Source organism: Pteropus vampyrus, unplaced genomic scaffold (assembly GCF_000151845.1).
Source record: "Pteropus vampyrus isolate Shadow unplaced genomic scaffold, Pvam_2.0 Scaffold208, whole genome shotgun sequence".
In the NCBI taxonomy this organism is placed as follows: domain Eukaryota; kingdom Metazoa; phylum Chordata; class Mammalia; order Chiroptera; family Pteropodidae; genus Pteropus; species Pteropus vampyrus.
Window position 1 is genome coordinate 1,289,580 of NW_011888989.1, and position 7,228 is coordinate 1,296,807.

The window sequence follows — 7,228 nt, forward strand, 5'->3', positions numbered from 1 at the left end:
CTTAGAAATTCCACTCCAACCTAAAGCCAGGTTCTTTTCCAAAGGCCACTCACACTGTTAACTGTAGCTCTTTGTACCATCTCCATTCACCACCCCGTGGGCTCCTTCTTTGTGTTTAACATAATTCCCACATGTTTGTTGATTGAAGCATGGATGGATAGATGGGTGGGTGGATGGATGGATGTTTAAAAGTGAAGCCAAGAAAGGCATTGCTTTACTTTTACTGTTCAAGGACTTCAATATTAGCAGAGGAGAATGAAATGAAAATATCAGTCCTTTTTACTGAAAGATTGGAATGCCCTAAAATGAAGAACACATTTTAAAAAGTGAAGTTAAAAATAGAAGGACTAAACTTTTGGAAATATAGTACCTCACCAAATCCAATCAAGGCTTGTCATCTGCCTCTTCATTTCTAATCAATTCTAAATAGCTATAGACTCACGTTGATAAATGCCTTTAAGTATAGAATATTTTAGGCAAAAATATCAATTTCTCTGCTCTGATTTATGTGAAAACCTTGAGAAGTCTGGTGGAAATAAATGTTTTATCTATTGATTCAAAGCATAAAACTAAATCTCTAAGAGACACATAAATCTCTGTTTTGGGTATCACATGGGAATCCAGGAGGAATCTATCAATTGGAAATATATCGTTCGCTTCATTTTCTTTTTTCAGATTTAGAAAAGAAGATCCAAGATTTGAATATAAGTAGACAAGAAAAAGCTGATCAACTGAAACAGTTGGAAGATCAAGTCATTGGCATTAAAAATGAAATTGATGAGCAAGAAAATAAATATGCAACCTGCTAGACTTAGGCAGAGTTAAAGTACAAAAGCCTCTGCCTTCATTTCCGCCTTCTGATGAGCAAACCTGAAAGCTATGCCGAACTTGAAAAACACAAATGGTCAGTCTCTTCTGCTTCCCCTTCCTGGAGCCCTCTCCTTGCTGCAGATCTGCTCAGTGTGGCTGGAGTGGAACTAGGCCAAGGAAATGCCGCTTTGCATGGAATAAAAAGGGAGAAGTAAAGAGATTGTCTCTGGTTTCAGAAACCTTTCCTCTTGCCTTTCATAACTTAAAAATAATTAGTTACATATAACAAGTACAAATCTAAATAAGTATTCTGTTTACTAATACTCATTTCAGTCAAGTGAACCTAAACATTAAATAAATTGCCAGAGGCTGGGGTGGGGGAGAATGAGGAGTTACTAACCAACTGGCATAAAGTTTCAGTTAAGCAAAATGAATAAGTTCTAGAGTTCCACTATACATTTTCTACATAGTTAACAATAATGTATCATATACTTAAAAATGTGTTGAGGGTAACTCTCGTATTCAATATTCTTACCACAATAAAATAAAATTAAAACAAATAAATTTAAACAAATTAAAATTAAATGAATCAATCAATACCTCTAATGCTAGGATGGAGTAAATATGGATGATATATACTAGATTGTCTTATATTTTTATTTAGATTTGCTTTATCTATAAAACTATTACTCTATTCTAAATAAAATGTATACAGTTCAAAATGTAACTTGTTTTTGTACCTACTTTTCTATTTATTCTCTCAACCAAAGGATTCTGTTTTCTCCAAATGGCACTGGAACTATATTCAAAAACTAAATATTGAACCACTTTTCATAATTTGTCTGCAAGCATTTCTGCTGTAAATATGCTACTTATTTTTAAAATTATGCTGTTATTGTTTAGTATAAAAGATCAGATTATTTCATTTCAAATGGGTCTATGATTTCACATTAACTTTTTTCGCATGTGTGATAAATAATAGAGCGTATTGATTCTGTTTGTAGAAGCTATCCTTCAGAGGTATTATTTTAAGGGAATTTGGTCCCACATTTTTGAATAAGAAATAATATACACCAACATCGATGTATGAAAGGGGAAAAGTAACTGGAGCCATTTCTATCAAGGACTGACTCATAAAAGATGGATTTAAAAATTCAACAGAAGGGCTTTAGAATTATATATAAATATGAAATTTCTATTGATAGAAATTGATTTAATGTAGGTTATTAAGGAAAATTACAGTTTCCCTGGAGATCCTGAGGAATAGAATGAAACTTTTCTAGAGGAAGGACCACCCCCAGAAATCTCTTGAGATATATGATGGTAACACTCCACATACATAGCACTTAGATTTAGAAACTTTCACCAAAGAATGGCGCACAATATGAACCAGAGTTAAAAAATACAGCTGTCACAAAACCGAAGTTGTTTAATGTAGAGGGTGAAACACACTCCAGCTTTCCCACCCGGATACTAACTTTTACCTTTATATAAATGATAGCCTTAATTTTACAAGCATTGTTGTCTGTTTGCATCAGCAGCATTCAATTGCTTTATCTTTGCAGATCAGAGACTATAAGGTAACATTCCAGAGAGTGTGGAAAGGGTTAAAGAAGGAAGAATTTCTGTCCTCTGGGAGGTTGTTTAGTTCTCGAGAGACAGACAATTCCCCAGCCATGAAATCTGGGGAATCAAGGACTAGGACAAGATAAACCCATCATCTCCATGGGCCTCTGGGGTCTGCAGTTCAATGAAGTTAGGAAGTATGTGATGTACTTTGGAAAATTGCAATTAAGAAGTGGTTATGCTTTCTAAACTTTGGTTTGAAAATAATAAACATTGGTTATCTTTAAAAACAATGTATATATATGAGAAATCTCATTCTTCAATAATGTCAGATAGATCATCCTAACTTCTATTACTTGCTGGATCAATTGTTCAAGATTGTGACCAAGACAGAGATTTAGTGAAATTGTATCTCTTATACATTGCAAATTTGACAATGTGTAGCAAGATCTTTCCTATGACCAATTGAATTTGTATGTTAAGAAAACCATCTTAAATATGGGGGAGGGGTGGGAGAAATTTTGTGAATAACTCATTGGAGGACTACTTATGTAAAAACTCAAAGAATCCAAATAACTAAAAATAAAAAACAATTAAATATTATAATTTTACCAGTTTGAGTTCTTGATGACAAACACTGAAAACTAGAGGTAGTTTATTAAGCAGGAAATGAATTTACAGAAAGAATGTCTGATAGCACATAAAATTGAAGAAAGACTAAAGAAAAGGTAACCAAGGACAATTATGCATCTGTGAATATATTCAAGATCACACCTCAGTAGCACTCAGGTTAGCCTGCTAATGATGGCTGTGCTGGACACTCTCCACCATCCCATTAACTTCTGTCTCTGCATGTTGCATCACCCTCTCATGGCTCAGCATCCCTGGTAGAAGTAAGTTTCCAATGGCTGAGCCTCTTTGTGTGTCCTGTCTGCCAGGGTGTGAGAAGAGAGAATATCTGCCCTCTTTGGCTTTGGTAGTGGGAAGGGAATTTTGCCTCCACCTATCTTTGGAAACTTCCAAAGAAAGATTTTGATGCCAGGCATCAAAAAAATTACAAATTTCCATTATTGCCCACCTCTTTCTTTCTATTTAATGTCATAATACATTCTTTATCACATTTTTTCTTCTAAAACAAAAACAAATGTTTTCATCAAACATAATGTTGCATTCATTCACTCACTAGGTGACCCATCACTCACTAGGTGCACTAGCTCTATGGCTGTGGTCTCCAACTGCACTCTGTTCCTTTTCCACTTCTGTGACAATTCTGTCTTGAAGTACTGCAACTTGTAAAGAAAATAAAAGAATTTACCACCAACATCCACCAAGTATAGGATAGTGGGAGAAAGAAGAGAGACAAAAAGGAAATTAAATATGTTTTATATTTTATAATAAAAATATAAGTTCATACAAAACATTGCATATCGAGAAACACAGATTGAAGTCGACCTCATTTCTGTAACTTCAAGAGGCTATAATTGGGATCATAAACCCCAGATACTCTTTGTTATATATTCCATGTTCTCTCTGCCTTTAGCAAGTATCTGTCAGGTAGAGTGACTCAAATCATCCCTCCTGAGAATTCTAAGCCTTCGAAGGTCCTTCCTGTGTAGGGGTAGAGTGCTCTTACATTACATTTTTCCCCTGGATGTGACAGGACTAGATTGTCTAGATCTGCCACTGTACACTCCCAGATTTATTTCTCTTTAAAAGTCAATATAGTTACCCCAGTCAAAATTATAATCCCCCCTTTTTGGCCTGTTTATCCTTTAGCATGAGAAAACTGAAATAGCTGGGTATTGGTATATATTCCAATTCAGGGGAAAAACTGTTGCATCATCTAGTAAAATCATACTTTCTTAGAGACCAGAGCCCAAAGTCATAAGTACAGGAAGTAAAATACTACTTGTGAGTCATTTGGATATAATTGTGAGTAGTGTCACCTATATATCCATTCCTGATTTTTAGATCCATGTACTCTGCCCTTAGGATGCTCCATCAGCTTTCATGGTAGAATGGCTTTGCCTACCATCTAAGAAAGATAATTTGATGTGAGTAGCTAAATTAATTTATTAATTAAATAGAATATGTAAGGCATCTATACAACATAATTGTCAACTGTTAATATGATTACAAGATACATTTTAATTCTTCATGCAAAATATTTACATACATCAACATGCACACATTTTCTTTGCCTCTGTTATAATGGTTCTATTAGTTTCCTAAATTTGAGTTGAGTGAACACTACATCTAGCCAGTACTGGGAAATCTATTGAAGTATGTGAGACACCACCAACATAGAGATGTCTAGACTAAATTCTGAGTTTCTCAGAGCAGGAGTTAAGTGAAGGGCAGGAGTTAGAGAGCCCATGTTGGGACTGAGAGTAGGGACCAGGCCTGTGGAGACCAAGGCTGGAAAGATTCAATATTTAAGGCAGGCAGACAGGATCTAAGATACCTAATGTAGAAGGCAAAGCAAGACAGTGGACAGTGGACTGAGTAGGTCACAAATGATATGGGTGAACCAGTAAACATGAGAAAACTCTGTTACTAGAGGCTAGGAAAAAACACTTGCAACCCAGTCGGTCACATCAGAAAATCATTATGAAGATTAGAAAACAAGTGACTATGAGGTAGCCAGTGTGATCCATTAAGAAAACAATTCTGTCTTCTCCTAAATTAGAAACCAATGCCAGATAAAGGGCAGCTCAGAATCAGTAGGTGAGTCCAGTTAGCCAGTCACCAAGGGGCACAATGAAGTGAAGGAAACCCGAAAGTAGATCCTAGTCAGGACAAATGAGCCCAGTGGGGCACAGGCTAGAAATTGCTGTCCAATATCCATTCTCCCTCTTAATGGGGAGATGCAACTATAATTTTTAGGTTTCTCAGTAATCTTTAATCATTAAACAAATTAGTTTAATCAAATCCTTCTGTGTGCAAACCCCAGCACATACATACCCACTCTTCTTCCCACTCACCCCCCAAAAACAAACTTGGAACATTTTTTTCATTCACTTTATTCTTCTAACTAAAAGATCTTTCCAAGTCCTGATTCTGGTGCTTCAGAAAAGCGAAGAATTTAAAATTTTAGTCAAAGAGTTCTCATAGGCTTTTTCCATTATAAGCTTTAGCGCTTTTAGCAACTGAGTTACCTACTTAACAACCCACAAGATGGCAGTCCCATGTCCTTTCATACTTCCTGCCCTTAGCCCTCCATTTCTTCTGTCCTCTTGTGAGAGAGTAAAAAAAAACTCCCCGCCCGCCCCCCCAACATAAATCAGCCAAAGCAGGACTTTTGTGAACACCTGCTCATCCATCAGCACCTAGCTTCTCTTCTGGGGCACGACTTGAACCTATAATATAATCTTTAGCTTTACTCATGAAATGCTATGAGTGGCTATTCTAGAAGGCTTATACTGTCCTACCAACCTGCTTCTGATTCCATCTGCCAACTAGATGTATTTGTTAGACAAAACAAGCTTAATACATTCTATATCAAACATATTAATCAGAATGTACAGGGTTTTTGAACAGAAATGTAGTGTTTTCTTTATGTTCATAGAAATTGTACAATTTTTAAGTCAAGTGTTTGATTCCTAGTGATATCCAACGTAGTTCCACACACAACCATAGTTCTCTTTAATGACAAAATCCAAAGGCTAGGGAATAGGTGGCTGGCTGCATTTTCTTATATTTACTAGGTGTTATAGATTACGTACACTGTGTTTCAAATTGCTCTCTAGTCATCCCAAAATGGCACCAAAAGTTAAAATCTAATCTTTAGTACTGGTACTTCTTTGCAGCGAAGACTTTGAAATATTTAGCCCATAAATGTTCACAGTAAGAAACATTAAAATCTACCTGTGGAAGATACTATCCCTGATGAGAAGAGATATAAAATGACTATGTCAGAAAAGTATTAGATATAGCTGAGCAAACTTTTAGAGACATTAGCTGCAGGCATCTCAGGAGCTCTCACACGTGATATGCTCCCAGAGACTCCTTCCTCATACAGGGAAAAGGTTTAAGAAATCTACAATGCAAAAGATTTAATAAATTCCCTAGTCCTGATCCCTCATTTTCTGAAGAGTACTGAGATTAATTTAGCCAGGGTCACACAGCTAAACTGGCAGAAATACCAAGGCAGGTATGATACAAAATATATCCTGTGATAAAACTCGTTCTATTGTACCCTTCCTTTGAGACAATTTGCTCTTTTAATTGGCCTTAGGCTCTATTAAATGAACCGTCAAATGTAGCAGAACTAATTTAACTAATTTAAACGGTCTTTACATAAATGGTCTATTTTAAAAGTTGAATATTTTGAAAGTAATTCTGCTTGGGAAAAACAAAGGTCAAAGTAGCTAACCAAATAGAAAATCTTTATCCTTGATGTTAGTGAAAAAAAAAATGTGTAATCTTTTGGGACAAGTAGTCTTGAGAATGGCCAGCTGAGCATCTAGTTGTAGTTATTAGACACATTCAATAGAAATATTTTCAGTCCTCAAAACTTCCCATGTAGTTTTTAAAAATAGGGCTACAATTAACTTATAAATAACAAGGTAGGCCAAATTTTAGATACTAAGCTTTATTATATCTAAAATTTATTACAATATATATATTCAACAAAATTCATTTGATTATGTAGGAAAACAAAATCAACCTAACCACTAAAAGAACTATTTAGTTGGGAGTGTTAGTTTTATATGATATACAGACCATTTCTAGGACTCTGTAATAACCAAACAGCTATCCAGATTCTTACACCTTCAAAGTGGGCATCTAAATTAATCAAAAAACTTTTCCTGATTCTCAGTTAATTGAGCCTATCAAAGGTATCGCCATA